This window comes from Armigeres subalbatus, unplaced genomic scaffold, assembly GCF_024139115.2.
Source record: "Armigeres subalbatus isolate Guangzhou_Male unplaced genomic scaffold, GZ_Asu_2 Contig1795, whole genome shotgun sequence".
Classification (NCBI taxonomy): Eukaryota; Metazoa; Arthropoda; class Insecta; order Diptera; family Culicidae; genus Armigeres; species Armigeres subalbatus.
In genome coordinates, this window is record NW_026942611.1 from 717 (window position 1) to 24573 (window position 23857).

Genomic DNA, 23857 nt, shown 5'->3' on the forward strand with positions numbered 1-23857 from the left:
TAATCCGTTTTTGAACCTCAAATAGTTCACCTGCATAAAATGAAAGAATTTATCTAAAATTCAAACAATCTCCTCATCACTACTTCTGAGTATCTATTATTCGAAAATGGTTCAGATTTCTTAGTCAAGAACAAAAATTATATGCGTTTTTTACAGTCTACTCTGTGTTTCGCCTTTGGCATATTGAAGCCCTCATGTATAGCTTCTTCCCCAAAGATTTATTCCATTCTTTTTTTCATCTGATGATGAGCCGATGTTCTGATCAGCTATTGACGGAAAAGGTTTTTTCGGGATTTAGTCATACGTTTGATTACGGATGCAATCCCCTACCTGAGCAAAGTCTGAAAACATAATGAGAGTATATAGAAACAATATTTTGATATTGATATCAAATTGAAATCATAATTTGTTTTCAAATATGAATCATTATGACTGATGACATGTTTTGATCTCATTTTGCTGTTGATTTCTAAATTGTATGATCTGATATCAAACTGTGTACTTATTTTGTTATCGGAACCAACAACAAAATTAGTTTTCGATTTGCTCTCATCAATAGCAGGAATAGTTTTCGATTTGATGTCACAGTAAGATTTTTCTGCTATAGATTTTGATCTTTTAACCGTTAAAACGACCAAAAGGAAATCAACCTGAGTTATCAAAATTAGTCGATTTCACATTAACAACTTTAGTTATCGATTTGCTTTTAAGCTTTGCTCGGGTAGAAAGTCGTATGTTAAAAGCTTGAATCTGTAACATTTTGAACCGATGAATTTGAGAAAACACTTTTTCACACGGTTTGATTTTAGCCGATTGAGGCCTTCAGCATCAATAAAACAATTAGTTTACCCGGAAAATAGCTTTAGAATTGTAGCTATACGAAAGTGAAATGCGTTAGAATTCATGCTTAGAGGCACAAAACTCTTACAAACATAATTTGAAGATATATTGGTCTATTATTATTATTGTGATTTTTGCCACCAAAAACGTGAGGTGAGAGCTTTTCTATTCAGGTAAAAAAAATCTGACTTTAAAAAAAATACAAACCTAACTATTAATAGAATCGGTTATCTTTTATTCTACGTTAATAGAGGAGATACCCTCTTTTGTGGTTTTACCCATTAAATCAAAATTGCCCGTCTCGGATGTCGCTTCCGTTCGCTTTTCCACCAAACGGTTGGAACTGGTATTCCTCCCGAAGTTAAAAAAGAACATGGTTTTCCCTAAATTGCATTGAATTAAAAATAAATCCAGTCAACCGGTTTTGTTTGTCTCTTTTTCCAGTGTTTATTCCTGTCTTCAGGCAGAGGTTCAGTGATTATAATACTACCTTCCCGCTGACGACACTTTCGTGTTCCAGATTTGATCTTGTGCGAAGCATAATTTGTAGCTGTTTTTTTAATGGATGTGACATCGAGATGAGTTTTTGTTAGGGACAGCATCCATGGTGGAAAGAGCATCGCCAATTAACCTCCTAACACGAGCAAAGGTTGTTGTTAGCGGAAAATACTGTCGAAAAGAACATTGGAGGGTACAGAGTGGTCAGTTGAAGAGGATGATGAATTTGATCTCAATGCTGCCACTGAGTGAGGTAGGGTCAACGGAACTTGATCCGGATGGTCCAGTTTCAATCTTGTTGTTGGGATGTGTTATCATGCATGCAGAGGGGGTTCGTTGCTTTGCGGATGTTGATGTTGAGTGATTAGATCAAAGGTTAAACACATGCGGCTTTCGGATGCAGGAAGTAATGTTTATTTTTTCAGCTAATTATTATATTTCCTTTTATCCGAGAAGGGAGATGAGTACTTTCGAATCAATGGAGTCTTCTACGAACGACCCTGTTGCGTTGGAAACTGTAATAATAATCCATTGTTAGTATAGAGTAGTGGATGTTCGAAGGAAATTATATTTACTAGAACTTCTTGCCCGATATCCTCGTTCATCTGCCGTGTAGGTGGTCTTGTAAAAGAAGATTGTTCGGGCCAATAAAGGAGTATGAGCCTTCTTCTACAACAACTTCAACGCCATTCACTACTTTTCGGTAAGTTTTTCGTCGAACCATTGTACTGTCGGAAAGAACATGCCTGTGAGATATGAAAATCGATAAATAAAATAAATTATAGAATAAAAGGTTTAAAATAAAATCATGTGCAAAAATGTCAAACTAGGGTTCGTTTGCTGTTTAATTTGCATGACAGCCCTTTCCAGAGGGGAAAGTGGTCTCGAATCACCACTGAAACATTTTCTGCCTTCCAAAACCACTCAAATGCCAAATCTGGTTCCATTTTCATGATTCCCAGAAGTGGGAGGGATTTCGAACCATCATAAGAGCCTTCCGGTCCCAAAACCTCCGCATACAAATTTTCACGCCGATTGGTTCAGTAGTTTTCGAGTCTATGAAATATTACACTGACATCTATAACCTTACGCATACGTTCAATCAACCTATTTTAAGATTTTGTTTATTCCTCTGTTTGACTATCAATATTAAATAGATTTTTTTGTCGTCGTGTTGGCTTTCAACATCGAATATAGATGTTCATAAAAAATAGAGCATCCTCCTATTTTCTTCAATAATTTAATCAAAAAACAAGATTCGGTGCTTCAACTCTTCTTTTCTTCTTCTACTTCTTCTTCTTCTTCTTCTTCTTCTTCTTCTTCAATGGCTCTACATTCCAACTGGAACTTGGCCTGCTTTTCAACTTAGTATCCTATTAGCATTTTCTCAGTTATTAATTGAAAGCTTTTCTATGCCCGCCATTGCGTGAGTATGTATCTTGTGTAGCATTTTAAACTATGCCCAGAGAGTCGAGAATGTTTCCAACCCGAAAACTACCCTAGACCGGATCGAGAATCGAACTAGCCATCTCCGGATCCTACGTCTTTGCTCGCATGACTACTGGAGACCCCATTCAACTCTTCTCACCGAAATTAATTTAATTCTGCCATGATCACAACATACATTGTTTGGTACCAACCAGTATGAACTTGATTCATCTCATTTTCACTGTTTTCACTCCACTGAGCAATCATCATCCCACCTGCGGATGATAATATAGTTATTTATGCTTATTCACAAAAAAAAACAGGAACGTGCGCGTTGAAAGGTTAATTGACTTAAGATTGCTCAATATCAGATGACAGTACCATGGGTGCTGCCTCGTGTAGAGCATAAAAAATTGAAAACATCAAGTCATGCTATGGAAACGAGATCAAAAATGTAGCACTGCTTGAAGGATGCGCTAGCCTGTGCGTGAATGTTTACTTACAGGAAATTAGCCTAGCCTTACGAAATTAGGGGCACAGCTTTCTGTTATTGTTACATGGTGAAAGGAAGAAAAATTATCCACCTGAATGTAACAAGATCTGTGTCTTTTATTGTACTTCTCATAAGTTGAGTCGGGATCATATTGCTACGGAAGTTTAGTTAAGTGTTAGCTATGTTGATTGAAATATAAAAATTACGGTAGATGATTTCGTTTTTGTAGAGAACATATATACTCAGCACACCTGTTCAGCTTCCGAAATAACTGGATCGGATAATGCTCTTTTGGCGTTCAGACAATATTTCGGGTAACAGGGAGAAACCACAAACGATGGTAATCCCCTTTTTTGCGGCTGTGTTTCATAACCAAAGCGAATAGATAGTTGCATGCATGGTGACACTGTATCGGCAGATGTGTTTTGCTGTTTCACGGTGATGACTTGATTATTAAGATTCCATTTCCTTGAAGTCTTGATAGGATTGCATTATTCCCTTACATTGTTTCACTAATGCCATGACCAGGCGATTCTTGTGACGTCACGACTCACTGCATCGTTTCGATTTTTTCGGAGGCAGGTCTATTCAAGCGTGGAGGGCTAATAAAAACCGGTTTCATTGAAATGGAAATCATGCCCCGTTCGCTAATGTTTGGGATTTTTTTAGCATTTTTTTTGGAAGACCTAATGTCAGTTACTACGCTTATGGGACTCTTCTGCCTTCAGCGAGTATTGATGTGCTGGTGATCGAGACGGCATGGTTACTTCGAATGATATCGCTGAGATATAGAACGATCACTCTAGTACGATCATTTGCCTAAGAAAGATGAACATGGGGCTCCGTTTAGTTCGTGTTGTTTGGTTTGCTTGTTTAGTTTTCTTACGGTTCGAACGTGCGCAAGGAAGCGAAAATGCTGAAGAAAGTGAAGTTGTTATCAATAACTATATCAACAGATTACACGAAGACAGTTATCTGCTATCGTAGGTGTTAGTGTTTTATTTCGTGAAAATTAAATCTGACTGCAAGTCTTTTTATTGTAGATATACACTGAGTGATGGTCAGTTTCGGTACGAAAGAGGGCGGTACAAAACATCTGTAGATAAAAGCAAAGAACCTGTGTGGTACGTGTCAGGCAGATATGGATATAAGTCCTGATGGTCAGCTGTTTCGATTTAGATATACAGCTGATGAGAACGGTTATAGGTAAAACTGAATAGTTCGAGTGGATAGGCAATGTAAATGTTGACTAATTGTGTTCTACACTTGAATGCTTTCAGACAACATCAATTGACTGCTGATGAGAACTTCGAGAATGGGGGAATAGTTGGAAATAGAATTGATTTAAAAACCTTGACTTCGTTGGTTGGATAATGGAATGTGATGCGTCAAATTGGTGCTAAACTAGTAATAAAATAAATGAACAAGATTGTTGGTTGTTAAAAATGTTCACTGGTTAAGTTTTATTTAGTCTTTAAGTCCAACTTTCTATTATATTGGAATGTATTTTAATATGCTCACGTAGTAAAGCTGAAAAAATAATAATAATTAACGTTAGATTTGGATTCCAGGAGGCTTGTCCTTAAACTGTTCAAGTAATGGTCACATGCCACAGCCTGATATGTGTATGATCGTAAACGGAATACTTCAAACGTGTGGTGATCCAGAGATGGCGGCTGCAGAACTATGAAGAACACCTAATTGGTGATGTGGCAGACATCGGAGACCTTATGGAAGTTATGAACTTGGTTTTTGAAAAGAACGAAGCTTGTGACATTTCGAATTTCATGATTCTCCATGAAAAAACCTAGAATGTGCTTTTCTCATGTATTGTAAAAAAACTTGGGGCTACGGATAGAGTTTAAACGATTGTCAAAAAATCTCCAAAGAGGTATTGAGCACTTTGAGCATGGCCGAGAAAGTACACGTTTAAGTCATCTCATACTAATTATAGTTCGTTTGATACAAATTTAAATTTTCTGGGGTTATGTCAAATATATCGAGGAATTCAATATAAGTAAACAGCGTGATTCATTTAACATTCGGTAAGCTAATTTATTCAATGCAGTAAATCGACGAGCTCTTTGCAATTTATTTAATGAAGATAAACATAATGATAATTCGATTTGAAAAAATCGTAATATGTGAACACTGAAAAGAAATTTGCGGGTTTAACGCAAATCATCTTGAAAATTTGATTCGATCGAGTTCGCAGCTCCCAGGTTAAAAGTAATGAGAAAAACTATTTTCATCAATTTTCATCTACAGCGGCCTGCATTTTTTTTTGCATTAACATTAGCATTAGCATTGAGCATTTCGCACAAATTCGTAGGTGATACAAGCCTGGACTATTGTATGAGAGTAGCATCACTTTCATCCGTTACCACAGATATTGATTTGGGACTAATCACTATCTCTTAGATAGAAGCACTCTCCAATAGTCGAAATCTGTCCTGGCCACGTCCTTGCGAATGCTGAGGAAGGGGAAGAATGGTTAGCTGGACACCTACTTAAGAAAGATGCAGAGAACTCTACGACCTCTCATAGGTGCCACGGGAGGTTTTGGATTTGTTAGTGTGGAAAGTTATAACAGTAGGAATCGTTTCGGTAGAACGTGAAACACAGAAAGAACTAAGATATAAATACAAAGTAGTAGCCTGGACTTGAACCCACGACCTCCTGCTTATAAGGCAGAAGCGGTAGTCACTAGACCATCGAGCTCGTCTTACAGTGGCCTGCATTTTTTGCCAAGAAATAATATTGGTGAATCTATGACAAAAGGTCAAGAGACATAAGGTCGAAAAGACAAAAGGTCGAAAGACAAAAGGTCGAAAAGAAAAAAGGTCGAAAGGACAAAAGGTCGAACGGGACAAAAGGTCGAAAAGACAGAAGGTTGAAAGGGACAAAAAGTCGAAAAGACAAAAGGTCGGACAAAATTTCGATCAAGAACAAGTTGATAACAAGTTGGGTGTATTCCAAAGAAATTTGTGCTACGCATTTCACTTCAAGCAGACATAATAACACACTTATCTCATCAAACAAAGTTGAAGAATGAGCCATTTTCAAAGAAGGAGAAATTACTATGGAACAATATTATGCATATCTAGATAGTTCTGTTAGAGATAAAACAGATTGTTGATTCGGAGTAAGGGTATGCGATAACACATTTTTTCCTGACGAAACGAAACGAAACGAAATTAGAAATGTTATTGTTGGTTCGAAACGAAACGGAACGAGATTCAGATTTACTTCCGAGACTTCGAAACGAAACGAAATCGAGGTCCATTTGATTCGAAATTTTACGAAACGAATTTTTTTTCCGCGGAATTTTTTCACCAAGTAAAATAAATGCTATAGGAGGAATCTAGCTTAAAAGGACATAAGTAACAGATCAGTTTTGGACTTGTTCACCATTTTCAAAAGTATGCCTCTCACCATAAACAACATACGAATATTCATCGCTTAATATTTCCAACAGACCTCAGTAAAAATAAAAAAAGCTGATTTTTTTACTGCAATCAACAGATTTCATATTGATTGGATCTGTTCACCATTTTGAAAAGTATTACAGATTCAAAGTGCCACTCGTCCATTTTAATCAACATCTTGGGTAAAGTCTCCAGACAATTTTTTATCCAAATTTATGAAGATTTATTGATTTTCCAAAATGGTATTTTCAACCAATATGAAAGTATGCGTTGATTGCAGTAGAAAACTCGACTTTTTCTAAATTTTTACTGAGGTCTGTTGGAAATATTAGGCGAGCATTTTTTTGGTTATGGTGAGGGGCATTTTTCATCCACCACTTTTTTCTATGGAGTATTGTCTATTTAAGTCTATTGTCTATTTTTGGAAGATAAACGTACATAGTGACTGGTAGGTTTATTTGCTGATTTCCAGTAAACTATTTGCTGTGTTTTAGCAATAAAAAATAGGTAAGTGTTTGCTGAATGTTAGACATGGTCAGACAATTCAATCAAAATTGACTTGTTGCTATTCAGTTGGTAGCTCTGACGAGGTGGTCGCCAGTGTAACCAAATTAATTTGGTACAGAACCGTCCAAAAACCTTGAGAAAAATGTATAAACCTTCAGCTTTTAAATATAAACTAATTTTATGCCAACAAACTCGAACGCAGACATTTACGTTTCTGCAGGATCTAGGAAATGTGAGAAAATTCTAGTTTTCCATGATAAACGGAATCAAAAATATCTGAAGGTAAAAGTTTAGGTCACAAGTATCTAAATCGGAAAGATTTGAATCAGTTCCAGAATCTGAAATAAATGAGATATAAGAGAATGCCACACATCTGGAACATTCTCAAAACTGCAAAGATCTTAAAATCAACTAAATTAGGAAAACTTCTGAAACATCTTCTTCTTCTTTTTATTAGCATTACATCCCCAACTGGGACATTGGCGCCTCGCAGCTCAATCTTTCCACAGTTATTAATGCGAGGTTTTTTAGCCAAGATACCATTTTTGCATTCGTATATCATGAGGCTAACACGATTATACTTTTATGCACAGGGAAATCGAGACAATTTCCAATCCGAAAATTGCGTAGACCGGCACCGGGAATCAAACCCAGCCACCCTTAGCATGGTCTTGCTTTGTCTTACCGCATGGCTAAGGAGACCCTCTAAAACATCACCATCTCCATTTCACTGTTTTCAAACAATAGTTGTTCAAATTGAATACTTTCAAAAGACAACGGAAAACTGACAATACTCAGTATACTAGTGAGGAATATTTCGCTTATCAAAGAGTTTCCACAACTAACGCACAGATCGAACAATCGCCTCATAATACATTAGGGGAAGGTGTGGACACTTGATCTCCGGGGAGACTTGATCACCCCCTGTTTTCTCGAGAATCAAAGTAGTTTTGTTCTATAGCGTATTTTTTTAGCATAGATCCTCTAGACTCTAGACAAATGATCGTTATGTGGTGAGCTATTTTTGGATTGACAACATTATTTATTCTGCAGGGCGGTTTGTATATTTTGACCATCCTGAAGATTTTTTATTGGCCACGCAAAATTTTAATAACTTTTCATAACAATGACCAAATGCTTTCGATTTTTCACAGCACAAAGCCATAAATATGCTTAATGACCTGTACTGATGAAAATGTCAACATTCCATCTAAGTTTTAGGATATTTGAATTTGAAGTAATTGCCTCAATATGGGGGGACTTGATCCCCCATTAGTCACCCATACAAAAATTTGGCGAAAAAATTCAAAAAAATATAAATCTGTTCTCAGGCTTCTAATTTTTTGTAGATTTGACAGGATCGATGAAGGGTTGGCAGGAAAAAATATTTATTGCGTAGATATCATAGAAAGGGGATCAAGTCTCCCCAAATTTTAGAATTGCATGTGCAGCCGAATTCAATAACTAAAATCGTTCATGTATACGCACAGCAGTTCAAAAATTCCACGTATTTTGAAGGAAAAATATTTTAAAAATCTGAGGACACCTTTCTAGTTTTATCAAAGCAAGTTCTTGGAGAGGGATCAATTTTCCCCGAATATTTTAAAAGTCGATTTTTGACAGCACTCCAAAAAATCGACTGTGTATCAATAACAACAATAATTTAAAGACTGTCTTACATCAGTTAACTTAAATACTATATTTCTTAGAGAGCCTGTGTGGAAATCGCGTATGTTTATTTATTTTTGGCTGTGATACATCGGAAATCAGAAAAAGGGATCAAGTCTCCCCAGTCTCCCCTACATATTACTTACACAACTCAGTCAAAATTTTTAAGTGGAAAACTAAATGCGTTTCTGTTGAAGATACTCAATTGTATTACGTGATGAGATTTTGTGAAAAATTTATATGTTTAAAATTTTGAATAGAGTTTGTATGTTATTGTAAGTTATTCAGCGGCGCAGCCGATTTTTTTATGATATGAAAATTTGAAATATTAGAAATTCATTTCGAAATTCCGCGAAATTCCGTTTAATTTCGTTAAAAGTATGATTTTTCTGTCGAAATTTTTGAAATTAAACGATACGAAACGAAATCAGAATATCAGATTTCGCCATACTCAAATTCCGCGAAATTCCGCGGAATTTCGTTTCGAATGCCTTAAAACGAAATTTTTCGAAATACCGCATATGCTTAATTCGGAGACGAGCCAGCCTCGGGCTGAAAGTCTCTTTAATAAAGACAAAAAAAAAATGTTGATTTAGGAATTGAATAAAACTTGTATTGCGCGAGACAGAGTTGTCCTATACAGTTGGCATTGTTTTTTTTATTTTTCACTATTTTTAACAATTAAATAAAATGCATTCAATGAGTGCAAATAATAGATGTATATCAAGGTTTAATAAATGTCACTTCGATCTGTCAATATAGGTGCGCACATTGATGTATTTGATGTGCGGCGTGCGCCATTTTGACAGATCGATGTGACATTTAGAAATCCCAAACATCCATCTATTAGTTGTACTCACTGAATGAATTTTATTATTATTTGTTAAAAATTGTTTAATTTTGATCTTATTGACCTTTTGTTTTTTTCGACCTTTTATCCCTTTCGACCTTTTGTCCTTTCGACCTTTTGTCCTTTCGACCTTTTGTCCCTAACCCCATTTTGGTATTACTGCAATATTTTTTTACCATGTGAATCAATCTTTACGTATGGTAAAATTCAAGTTATATCTGAGCGTAGGTAAAATTTTCTGCTAAATCGGTTTATGGGCAACCGCGATCTAGAGCTCCAATCCTTTGACCATTTTGTAAGGAAAACGGCAAGTAGGCACTTTATTTTGCCGGCCAGTGTATTTGCGTTAATAAGAGTACATTTCACTAATATCTATTTGTTACGATTGTAAGACATTTGCCAGAATAATTTTTGCCAGAATGGACCATATGCGAGAAAGCCATTCCGCAGAATAGACCATTTGCTAGAATGCAATTTGCCAGAATGTACTGTTCCCCAGAAATAGTAAAACTGCAAATTTCGATTATTAGTGATAGGAAAATAATTATATTCAGAAAGTAATTTTGCATAACGGGTATTTGGCATTATTCACTAATAAGGGGATTTTCGGTATAATTAATTTTCATAAAAGATATTATTTAACATATTAGACAATTTTTAGAGAGATAGATACTATTTGTAAACATTACAATAATATTATGTTTAAAACCAAACAATCTGTTTTCGAATGGATATCATATTTCTTCGCCTCGTTCCAGACGCCGACTTCATTTCAATAATCCAATCATATCTACAATTGGATAATATCACTTTAAGTCATACTGGACAGCTATTGAAGAAGTTATATCTACAAGTCTAGGCAAAATGTTTACTTCTAAAGAAGGTATTATATCCACAATTGCTATTTTTAAACACGGGCACGGACAAACACCTACTTTTTAAGAAGGGATGTACCCTTGCCTTAATCGGAGCAATCTACTTCTTTTTTTTTAAATGGTTCCTATCCACCATTACTTTATTTCTAGCAAACGCCTTTTTTCAAAGATGAGATCACATCCACTACTGCCTCAATCCGAACAAGCGCCTACTTTTAAAGAAGGAACAACATCCACCATTGCCTTCATACGGGCAAGCACCTACTTTTAAATAAGAAACTACATTTTCCATTTCATTAATCTCGACAAGCGCCTGCTTTAAAAGAAGGGATCTCATTCATCATTGCCTTAATCCAGGCAAGAGCCTACTTTTAAAGAAGGATTTACATCCAGCATTGCCTTAATCTTTGCAAGCGCTATCTTTAAAGAAGGAATCACATACATACACCATTGCTTTATTCCGGGCAAGCACCAACTTTTAAAAAAGAAATCACATCTTCCATTTCATTAATCCGGGCAAGCACCTACGGGATCATATCCACCATTGCTTCAATCCGGGCAAGTGCTTACTTTTAAAGAGGGAATCACATCTGCCATTGCGTTAATCCAGGCAAGCACCTGCTTTTAAAGAAGGAGTTACATCCACATTTTCCTTAATTTGGGCAAGCGCCTATTGTTTAACAAGGGCTCACGTTCACCATTGCCTTAATCCGGGCAAGCGTCTTCTCTTAAAGAAGGGATCATACCCACCATTGCTTTAATCCTGGTAAACAAAAAAATCTATTTTTGAAGAAAGGATCACATCCACCATTTCTTCAATCCTGGCAAGCGCCTATTTTTTAAGAAGGAATCACATCCACCATTGCAATCCATACAAACACCTATTTGAAAGAAAGGCAGATTTTTTCAACTTAAAACAGAAAGTTTTTGATTATACGCGTATTTTCCGGCACAGTAGAACTTTAATTGATCATGTTTATTCTAATTTTGATTCAGTTAATACTGTTGGTTAATTGCGATTTAAAAATAACCGATCATGAAACAATAGTAATCAATGTTGATGATAATAAAGATAATAATAGTAATGTAAATAAATTGAAGTGCTGGAGTAAATAGTCGAAACCTGCAGTTCCGAATCTTGTCGAAAGAAACGTTGATTTTCAAACAAATGGCGGATCTTTGGATCACAAATCAGTTGTTCTCACGAATGTCATAAAACCTGTACCAATCAATTAGGTTGAACAAAAAGTTTGTATCTCAAATAATTCGAACAGCTGGCAACACAATTTAAGACCTCTTGCGCCTTAAACGTAAAAGGGATAAGTTGTACAGGTGAAAATTTATGTGTGACATAACAGTGATTATCGTTGGAATAGGTACCAGGTTGCGCGTAATAAATATTCGCAACGTTTGAAACGTACGCGATGCGAATATATTCAGAGGAAGATTGATCAACATCAAACAACAGCAAAGAGTTATGGAAAATAGTGAAGTCACTTTTGAAACCTAGTACTCAGTAAAACAGAAAGTGGTCCATAACTTTGATGGCAATAATCTAGAACTATCAGAACAATTAATTCGTAGATAAATTTACGAATATTTTGTCAGCAGTGTTTCATCTGATTAATGCATCTATTGAATTTTTGTTTTTACCTAACGGATACTTTTGTGTGTTTGTTTAATTTTATTTATTGTTTTGGGCATTAACGACGGCTACAACGATCGCCTCGATGATGATGATGGATTTTTTACTTTCTTTGACGTTATTATTAATTTAACTTTTCTTTGTGTAGTCTACAAGTTTGAGTCTTCGCGCGCAAATACAGATATAAATTATTTCAAATTTAATTTTCAAAATGTGCCACATTTTGATCTGTTTGAATGATTAGGAGTGAATGACTTTTTTGTATGGTTACTGCTGAAAGAGTTTTTGAGTGTTCGATATAGCCATCCAGTAGATTGTTTTATGGTTAAACTGAAACTTTTGATATCGACGGAGCGGTATCACAAGTGTTGGTGCCTGTATTGTCGAGAATCATGAATACTATAGATGCATACAAGTTGTTGAGCGAAAATTGACTTGATCCGCGATTCCTGGTGAAACATTTTAACTCTGTGCGAGAGGTATCACAAGTTTGCATTTTCATAAAGCTGTAGGTATCACTACTGATGCTTTAGCAAGATTGTGGTTTTGGAAAGATCAGTTTTTTCAATTTATATTTTTGCTGTGTATAGTGATGTAAAATATTCAAATTTATATCTGTGATAAGAAATCGGATCGTTTTTCTTTTTGGAAATCTGATTAAATGCATATCAATTAATTATCTTAAAGAAAACTGTCTAGCTCAAACCCTTGTACATGGGTATGTGGCGGGACCATCATCATCATCCGCCATTGCCTTAATCCAGCAAGTGGATATACCCGGTTTATGTATGCTTTCTTCGAAAGAATTACGTCTTTTCAGTACTATTATCGACCGATACGGTGTTATATTCCTCACTAGAAAACAACTCAAAACAACAACAAAGCATAATTATGAAAAAATGTCCCTTTATGCTAAATGACCCTCCCTTTCGACGCAGTTCACAGTTATGCTAAAGAAGTTTATGGCGTTATGTAGATTATTGCGCATACTGGGCAAATGCGTGCATGGCAAATAAGAGATGATCAATTTGGGAATGGTGCATTCTCTGGCGAATGGCTTGGGAAATGGTGCATTCTGGCAACGACTTTCTGGGAATTATCCATTCTAGCAAAACGCCTTCTTCTGGCGAATGTCATACAACCATTTGTTACGATTTTGAATTTTTTTCCAAAGGCTACTCTTGGGAGAAAACAAAGGTATTTTTAATAACCCTGAATGCAACTGGAACCGATGGGGGCAATTTTCAATCGGAAACACTATAATGCATTTCGCGTTGAATGCAACCTGCAAGAAAAATCGAATGAACTAAGCATTAGTCTTTTCTCATACTTTTAAATGGTTCTTTCACAAACGCCTGAATTTCATTCGGCCGAATGACAAAACGCCTTGAATGTAACAGATGCACGAATACCATTCGCCCGAAAAACCAAACGCATAAGGCGACACAGCCGAACAGAATATTATTTTAGAAGAATATTTTTCCATTGAAGTTTTAATGATGCATATACTTGTTTAGCATACCGTCGTGCGTGGCTTCTTTGACATGCGGGACTACTTTGTACACTTGGGTTATTCAATATTTTGAAACATTAATTCTGTTTATAGTCATATTATAATAATTATCACTTCAGCATTTTAGTAAAATACTATTTTTTGCCATTTTACATAGACCCTCTGTAAAATCAGATTACCACTGCTTATCAAAACGAGTAAAATCTTCAAGAGCCAATCTCAAGGTTTTTTCAGCTGTTGAAACTTTTGTATGGTAAATGTTGTTTTTGATATCCTTAAATGAAGGTAAGCTTTTGTTTTGCACCAGTATTTCTTTTGCTTTATCATCAAAAGAAGCCCCTAAAAAGTCATGCAACCTATTTCGTGGGGTGAACTCATAGTTTCATTGACGCTAAAGGTCATAATTGACTAAAACCCAACCGTGTAAAAAAGAATCGGGTGCACTCGATATATGAAAAATATTTTTATTTTTCATTCATTCACGCTAATTTTTGTACATATCTTTGTTTCTTTATTTGCTTGTATGAGGGCATAAAAGTATACGGCTGTTTCTTTTAGAACACGAAGGGACAAAGGGTCGAAATTACAAAAGAATGACCTAAGGGACGCAAGGTCGAAAGTATGAAAAAATAATACATTCTGTAATCACCTTGACAAAAATAACTCTGTAGAGCAGACTATGTTTGGAAGAAGGCTAAATTTCAGAATGCAATATTAACACGCAATTAACAATAATGATAAAAATGTATGACTTCCAAAGAACATTAAATATTTAAAAAGAAGGAAAAATACTATAATGAATTATTATTAGGTGAAACACGAATAAACATTAATATTCAAATATCGAAAGAACAGCCCATGATTTAAACAATGAAAGTCTAGAATAAAACCTCAAACTTTGGTGCATTGCTTATTTTGTCCTAATTATCTTTTTGTAATTTCAACCTATTGACCTTCGATAATTTCTCGTACAACCAAAGATATTTTATACTCTTAAGTATTGATCCTCCAAATAAGGCGTTTAAAATGAGCAACCAAAGTGAAAGCTACTATAAAACCAAGGGCATTTGTTCAAGGTAGATCATCATCGGTATAATGCCGATTGGCTTGGAAGCATAATTCTGTCTTCTTCATGGCTTAGGCTATTCTTTAGTGACGTCTATTATTCCTAACGAACGACGTATATTATAAACTACCAGACCCGAAGGGCTTCGTTTAGCCTAAAATTGATTTATTCTCTTGTTAGTTATCGAGTTTCATTTGTATGGGACCCCCACTTTCCAGAAGGGGAGGGGTTTCGAACCACCACAGAAACATATCTTCCCTTCCAAAACCGCCATATGCCAGATTTGGTTACGTTCGCTTGAATAATAATCGAATTATGAAAATTGAACTCGAACCATCTTAAGAACCCCGGCCCCGAAAACCTCTGCATACAAATTTTCACGCCAATCGGTTCAGTAGTTTCCGAGTCTATGAGGGTCAGACAGACAGTAATTCATTTTTATTATATAGATTCTCTTTCTAATGTACGAATTAGTCTAGAAAATGCCAAGAGAAAATGATCTCTTCTGCAATATGATTTTATGCTAAGCTAAGGAAGATTATCGCGATAAAATAGCTGAAAAAATCATTAGAGTCGACGTACCAGTAATAATGGTATTATGTTACCGTATAAGGTAACAATGAGGCAGCAAGCTGGCACGGGTTTCAGTATCATAAAGAATTAACTAAGAATTGTAAGACTTCGCACGTAGTATTTTAGAGACCATGAATACCCACATACATCTTCAATTTATTTGAGTATTCACCGGCCCACCAGAGCATCATCTGACTGTAATAAGTGACGCATCAAGTTACTAGGTCGCCTGGGATATCTTAAGGGCCGTCTACAAATCACGCTTTGTATTGTCGTCATCCGGCCGGTACCTTGTTACGCTGTTTTCTTTGTCACCCGGTGGTGATAGACAGGCATTCACGACTCACCTAGGCCCAGACAAGCCTCAATGCAGCACCATTATCAGTGATGACCACTCGTCCTATTCGGCCGCAGGTCCTATTCACCTTCCGGCCGAGGGTACACGGTTCCAAAATTACCAGTGTCCTGACATTGGCAGGTCAGCCTCCGATGAGCACGAGATTCTACGCGTCCAACCAATACCCACACCCCGAGACCACCAGCCGTGGACGGCCGGTGTCGTGCTTGGTAGTTGTCCAGCAGAGTATCCCGCGACTACGGGACCACGAGAAATTATAACCTCCCGACCGTGTTGAACCGTCATCCGATCAACTGAAGGCTCCAAGCAAGTTCTACGTGTCCAACTATAACCCGGCTTGAAAGCGAACCCACTCTGGCTTTTGGAGCTGAGTCCTGTATTGCTGTAGCGGTAAATATAGAAGCCGGTAGCAGGCTGACAAGGTACATCCAAATAAGCCGCATGCCAACAATGGGCCCCAACGTGTCTGATCGGCCAAACCAGAACTAACCCCTTAAAGACTAACTTTAAATCGAAACCTCAAAATTTAATTAAAAAATGTTATAAAATGTGCTATACATTTCCATTCTACTCGATTTCCCGCATAACAAGCATGCGTCTCGTCTTGATTACGTCCGTTTCCGTGTAGATAAGGTCCGTGTGTTTCCTCAAGCAGGTGTTGCGTGCCGATCCTGAGATAAGACCCTAATGAGCTAGTAAGGAGAACGTTAGCACGTTCCCTCCACAGACGTGAGGACGTCAAAGGAGGTAGTTACAATTAGTGACAGGTCCAAATTGTTTAATTCGCAACAACTGATAGGAATACATTTCTTGCGCTGTAAATATATTGGCAGAAAGCTATTCTTTTCCGCTTTTCGGGTAAAATCGTATTAATTTATTAAAATATTGTTTTCTAAGTGATTTAACACTTCCTCCATTATATGGAACATGGACAAGTAATAGTAATACTCGCTAACTGCTGTTCCTATAATAGTGAATCCCATTGCACAATGGTTCACAAAGCCAAATCAGGTGGAAATAGCTATTTTATTTAATTCGCAACAAAAGTTGTTTTTCATAATAAAGACATTATTCGGGTGTCGATGAAAATAAGGGTGATCCTTATTTTCGTGAAATGAAAATTTTGCTTAAAAATGTTTTTTAGCTCTTAAATTTAAAAATGATAAAAAATGGGTTAGAAATCCCCGTGGAAAACAACCGATTAAACTTGTCATATAAGAAGTTTGTACAATCCATTTAATTCCACCACTTAATTGTACCTTGACAGACAAGTACGAGACACTGAAGACGACCTTACTGTTGAGGACGAAATACGTATCTGTCAAGGTACAATTAAGTGGTGGAATTAAATGGGATTGTACAAACTCGTCTTATGACAAGTGAAGACAATCCACTAAAAAGATCAAAATAATTTTCTTAACCGATTGAAGATAAGTTTCCGAAAGATGAGTGACTTTTTCGTGCACATACATTCATTCACACAAAGCCATCACTTTAACTTTTCGAGCTTGGTCGTTTGGTATGTGACACTAAGGGTCTTTGGGGAATGAACATATATATCGGCAAGCTACTTTCGCGTCTTGAAGAGCTTTAAAAGTTGTCTGAAGACGACTTCGGTAAGAAATTTGAAAAAAAAAAAAAATTTTACGGAAAACTGGTTTTTTGTGGGTCCACCCTACGTTGAAATAGGAAAAATGCTCCTGAGCTACATCTTTACAGAACTATGTTTACACCTATTCCTGCAACAAAATTTGATTTTTCTATTCCATGAAAATAAGGACTACCCTGATTTTCATCAAAAACAGGTCCTTACTATTAAAAACAACTTTGTGCAACAAAGTTTTTTTTTTAAATTTTACTATTTGTGGCTCAAAATAGCTATTTCCATCTAATTTGGCACAGTGGACCATTGTGCATTGGTTTCTTGTGGGTTTTATTATTATACACTGAGCTTATTTCCTCGATTATTGTTATATGCATCGCATATAATTCTGCACTATTAGAAAATCATATAGAAAATATGTAGGAAAGAAAATGTTGAATAAAAGTTATGTGCAAAATCATCATAAGAGATTTGAACGCTCAGGTTGGCCAAGAGAAGGAGTTTAGACCGACTATTGGGACGTTCAGCGCACACCGGCTGACGAACGGAAACGGCCTACGACTAGTTGATTTTGCTGCCTCCAAGAATATGGCCATACGCAGCACCTACTTCCAACACAACCTTCCGTATCGGTACACCTGGAGATCACCACTGCAGACAGAATCACAAATCGACCACGTTCTGATTGATGGACGGCATTTCTCCGACATTATCGACGTCAGGACATATCGTGGCGTTAACATCGACTCTGACCACTATCTGGTGATTGTGAAACTGCGCCCAAAACTATCCGTCATCAACAATGTTCGGTACCGACGACCGCCGCGGTACGACCTAGAGCGACTGAAGCAACCTGAAGCGTTGCCGGAAGAGGGTGAGCTCGAGGACTGCTGGAATACAGTCAAAGCAGCCATTAACGACGCAGCGGAGAACAACGTCGGGTGTATGGGACGAAGTCGACAGAACGATTGGTTCGACGAAGAATGCAGAAAGATTCTGGAGGAGAAGGACGCAGCGCGGGCGGTCGCGCTGCAGCAAGGTACCTGACAGAATGTGGAATGTTATAGACGGAAGCGGAAACAGCAGACCCGCCGTTTCAGGAGAAGAAACGCCGCCTGAAAGAAGCATAGTGTGAGGAGATGGACCAGCTGTGCCGTGCTCAAGCTACACGCAAGTTCTATCAGAAGCTCAACTAATCCCTCAAAGGTTTCATAATGCGAGCCGAAATCTGCAGGGATAAGGAGAGAAGCATCTTGACGGACGAACATGTGGTGATCTGAAGGTGGAAGCAGCAATAAAAGGAACATTCGAATGGCGCTGAGAGTAAATACAGGCGGTGAAAGTCAAGGCAGCGGAGGAGAAGACTACGTCAGTTCAGCAGACAATGGAAGCCAACCAGCCCCCACCTTGAGGGAAGTTAAGAATGCCATCCATCAGCTAAAGACCAATAAAGCAGTTGGTAAGGATGGTATCGGAGCTGAGCTCATCAAGATGGGCCCGGAAAAGCTAGCCACTTGCCTGCACAAACTGATAGTCCAAATCTGGGAAACTGAACAGCTACCGGAGGAGTGGAAGGAAGGGGTCACACGCCCCATCTACAAGAAAGGCGACAAGCTGGAGTGTGAGAACTTTCGAGCGATCACCATCCTTAATGTCGCCTACAAAGTGATATTCCAGATCATCTTCCGACGTCTTTCACCATTATTGAATGACTTTGTGGGAAGTTATCAAGCCGGCTTCGCTTGAAAACGGACCAGATCTTTACTGTACGGCAAATACTTCAAAAATGCCATGAATACCAGGTCCCAACGCACCATCTGTTCGTTGATTTCAAGGCGGTATAGGCTGCGTAGAACTATGGAAAATTATGTACGAGAACAGCTTCCCTGGGAAGCTTACCAGACTGATCAAAGCAACGGTGGATGGTGTGCAAAACTGTGTGAAGATTTCGAACGAACACTCCAGTTCGTTCAAATCGCGCCGCAGACTAAGATAAGGTGGCCTGTTGTTCAACATTGCGCTAGAAGGTGTAATGCGGAGAGCCGAGTGTAACAACCGGGGTACGATTTTCAAAAGATCCAGTCAATTTATTTGTTTTGCGGATGATATGGACATTGTCGGCCGAACATTTGCAAAGGTGGCAGAGCTGTACAGTACACCCGCCTGAAACGTGAAGCATTAAAAGTTGGATTGGTGGTAAATGCGTCGAAGACAAAGTACATGCTTGTGGGCGGAACCGAGTGCTACAGGACCCGCCTGGGAAGCAGTGTTACGATAGACAGGGATACTTCGAGGTGGTCAAGGAGTTCGTCTACCTTGGATCCTTGCTAACGGCTGATAACAATGTTAGTCGTGGAATACGAAGGCGCATCATCTGTGGAAGTCGGGCCTACTACGGGCTCCAGAAGAAACTGCGGTCGAAAAAGATTCGCCACCGCACCAAATGTGTCATGTACAAGACGCTAATAAGACTGGTTGGCCTCTACGGACATGAAACATGGACAATGCTCGAGGAGGACTTGCAAGCACTCGGAGTATTCGAGAGACGGGTGCTTAGGACCATCTTTGGCGGTGTGCAAGAATACGGTGTGTGGCGGCGAAGAATGAACCATGAGCTCGCCCAACTCTACGGCGAACCCAGTATCCAGAAGGTAGCTAAAGCCGGAAGGGTACGATGGGCAGGACATATTGCAAGAATGCCGGACAGCAACCCTGCAAAGATGGTGTTCGCTTCCGATCCGGCAGGTACGAGACGACGTGGAGCGCAGCGAGCGAGGTGGGTAGACCAGGTGCAAAACGACTTGGCGAGCGTGGGGCGCATTCGAGGATGGAGAGATGCGGTCTCGAACCGTGTATTGTGGCGTCAATTAGTTGATCTGTTTAGAAGTAGACTAAGTAAATGAAATGAATGGTTGAAAGCATATCCAAGCTTGGAGCGGCGAAAATAGCTAAAACGGTGGTCGTAGATCGCAAATTATGAACTCAAGTACGGCTTGGATGACTCGGAATATCTTAAAACGACCTTTCCACGTCTCCTGGTCTTCTGAAGTATGGACATGGTACAATCCAAGCTTCTAGGCAAAAAAACGAGTGTCGTGGCTGTAGACAGCAAGTACTGAACTCAAGGAAAGTTTGGATGACTCAGGATATCATCTTATCATGTCTCTTGGTCTTCACGAATATGGTATGAACATATTTGGAATGACGAAAAATCTAGAGTCGTGGTTGTAGATCGCAAGTTCTGGACTCAATGACGCTTTATGACGCTATTATTATTCTTTAGAAATATGTCATGGATAGGGTTAATATATATCCAACCCTAAAGTGATGAAAAAAGCTCGCATGATAATTATAAATACACACCTAAAAATAATCATGTAATTTTAGGTGCTGTGACAACGACATATTCGAGCGTCACTTTTGACGTAAAATTAGGTGATAATTTAATTTTACATCACAACTATATTGATAAAAAAATGAAGGAATAGAATGAGGACCGAACATAAGCCCGCTGAGTGAGAGCCCAACACGTTACCACTCAGCTATCTTCGTCTCTTGAAAGAGAGGTGATCGAAGTAAAGCATGTTCCACGATTTGCACTGAACAAGTATTTCACTGCATCAAGGCATCGACTGCCAGAGCGTTAGGTGCGTCGCATCGGGTGCTGTGTTTGGGTTTCATGACATGTAATTTTAAATCATCTAACATTGAAAAATATGCGATTCAGTTTATGTCATGTGGTTTTGTGTCATATTATTCACGTACGTCACCTGTAATATTCATATTTTTTTGGTGTGTAGCAAGTTAGAGGATCTAGTACATCCCGAAAAAATATTTTTCAACTTGTTTTGTAATTTTTCCATGAATTTATTAATTCCGAAAACAAATGGAACACATCAAATTTACTGGGTAATACCGCTTTGAAAAATTTGAGTCTGAAAGGGTTAAATTAGGATTGTCACCAACACATCACTAGTCAGGTGAATAAACTTGCTAACCTCATGAAGATCCAAACCCACGGATCGAAACGTTGGCAATGATTTGAAATTATCAACATTTTCAAGTGAATGAAAGCTGAAAATCCTGATTACTAGCAACTAATCCAGTCGAAATCCTTAAAACAACAACATCACCAAACTTTGGATGCGCAAAAGAGGTCGATGATACGAAGGTTAATGTTGGAATCATATTAGGTATACGATTTCTGCTAAGCTAAAAATAAATAAGTTTCTAGCCATACTGAAATCATTTTTCCCTTTCTCGTATACATTCATATGTTCACACCGGCTATATGTTCACACAGAAAACAAACATTTTATAGAAGGCCCGGAGACCCATTGAGACCCGGAGACGAATTGAGGTGATGGATGTCTGTGTGTGTGTATGTATGTGCGTGAGTATGTCTGTGCGTAAAAAAAACTCAATCATTTTCGGACACTTAGCCGAACTACTTGCGTCAAGTTTTACCAACGGGTAAGCATGTCCCATTGTTTCCGATTGAAAATTGGCCTTTTATTTGAATCAAAAGTTACGACCAAAATACTAATTTCAAAACCAAGAAAATAGAAAAAAAATCACTTTTTTTCGGCACTTATGCTCATCCGATTTGCTAGCAACAAGTTTCGTTTGACAGGAAATTTTACAATGAATATGAATAACTGTGAACAATAAGACTTATGCGCCCATTAGTTTTAATTCAGACTTTTTTATATGCCTCTCAATCCCTTTGAACGAACGAGAAAGGCATCATCACAGCTAGGTGGAGTAATTATAATTTGTTCTTTCAAATCGGCACTTGCACCCCAAGTTTTGAAATTGTAAACTGTCTTTCTTATTTATGGATTGAAGGATCACGAGATTATTGTTGTAGAATAATTTAATTAATTGGCATCATGTTGTCATCGTTAGGATTTATTAGGTCTTGATTGGCTAACCCAAAATATGGCATCATCTCGACCTGTTTTTTTATACAGCCCCAATAAATCTCTCCAAGTGATGCCGTATCATAATATTTCAAAATACTCAGCTTATAGCCCACTTACAAATAGATCGTTCCATTGCCTTCCTCTTCGTTGAGAATGGAATCGATTTCAATATTCCGATAGTTATCATTCGTCGGACGGGAGCTTACTTTCACCCAAATAATCACGAGAACGTAAATACACAATGTCACTACTTTCATGCTTTCGTCTGGATATTTATTTTTCTTCAAACAATACTTTCGTTTAACACTTAGGGGCAAGCCAGAGTAAACGCGACGAGCGATGCGACGCGACGCGACTCACGTAAAAGAATAACAATCATTATCAACAGGCTGTCAAATTGCACTGTCGCGTCGCGTCGCATCGCACGTCGCGTTTACTCTGGCTTGCCCCTTATGATAATATTCCACAACTTTGAAAATTAAATCCTTGCTATACACATCGTTAAGCAATTTTCTTCTATTTTGAGAATACTTCCTACTTCCTAGAATGTGTAATGCTTAGCGTAAAATTCAAACACAGTGCCTTTTTTTCGACACCCGCACTATCGATTCGCTTAATCGATACTATCGATGCATGCGAAGGGGCACCACTGACGCATCTCACAGTGATGTACGCGCATCGTCTTGTTGGTGCGATGTAGGCGGGATGGACTGGACATTCACAAGATGTGTTGAAATGAAAAAATATAATCGCACATTCGGATTACAGTGGGGGAATTGCAAGCACAGGAAAATTCACACCGCTCTAAATGGTAAATTTTACTGTTGAATATGTTTTAGTTAACTACATATATGGTAAATTATCAAGTCTATATTTTAGGCTTGTGAGTTTTGAACATTTATTACGGTTTATGCCGACAACTCCGACAACCAAAAGATCCAAATATTCGGAATTGAAAAATAGCATCTAGAAAATAAATTAAGAGCTCTTGATAAAAGGTTTCGGAGAGGATAAAATATAACGGTGTTCGGCCTTCCGACAACACATTTAAACAATCGGTTCGGATTAATGTCATTTCTATGGTTTAAAAGTTATCTTATGTTTAAATTTAGTAGCCATATTAACCACTATGGATCTGTCGACCTTCTATCAAAGCTTAGTGATTAGCAGTACGGGTAAACTTAACTGTGGTTACAATTTAAAAAAATATTCATTATCTTGTTTTAGTTAGAATTTAGATACACTGTGTTCAATTATTGTTGTTTGTGAATAATTGTTTTGAATCCGTTAAGTTGTATACCATCGATTATGTTATTGTTAAATTTTTGCCCATACTGTAGATGTATCTTCCAAAGAGATGTGCCACGCTCTTATTTTTTTGCAGCATAAAAAAACTAACCACCATCAATCTATGTTGAGAGATATCTCCATCGTTTACTCTCGGAGGATCACTGGATGACGATGAGCATTGTTGAAACTGGTTTCCGTATCATTTGATGGTACATTCGTATGACCGTCTGCCTTGGGTTAAGTCAGTGCGTTCTTCTCTGCTCAAGCGGTGAATTGCCGGTAACGAGTATTGTATGG

At 37.8% G+C, this 23857-nt stretch overlaps 1 pseudogene; it reads right to left on the reverse strand.

Annotated features, from left to right (window-relative positions):
* Positions 1-1782: 1782 nt before the first annotated feature.
* Positions 1783-22907, reverse strand: LOC134203336 (uncharacterized; annotated as a pseudogene).
* Positions 22908-23857: the final 950 nt, after the last annotated feature.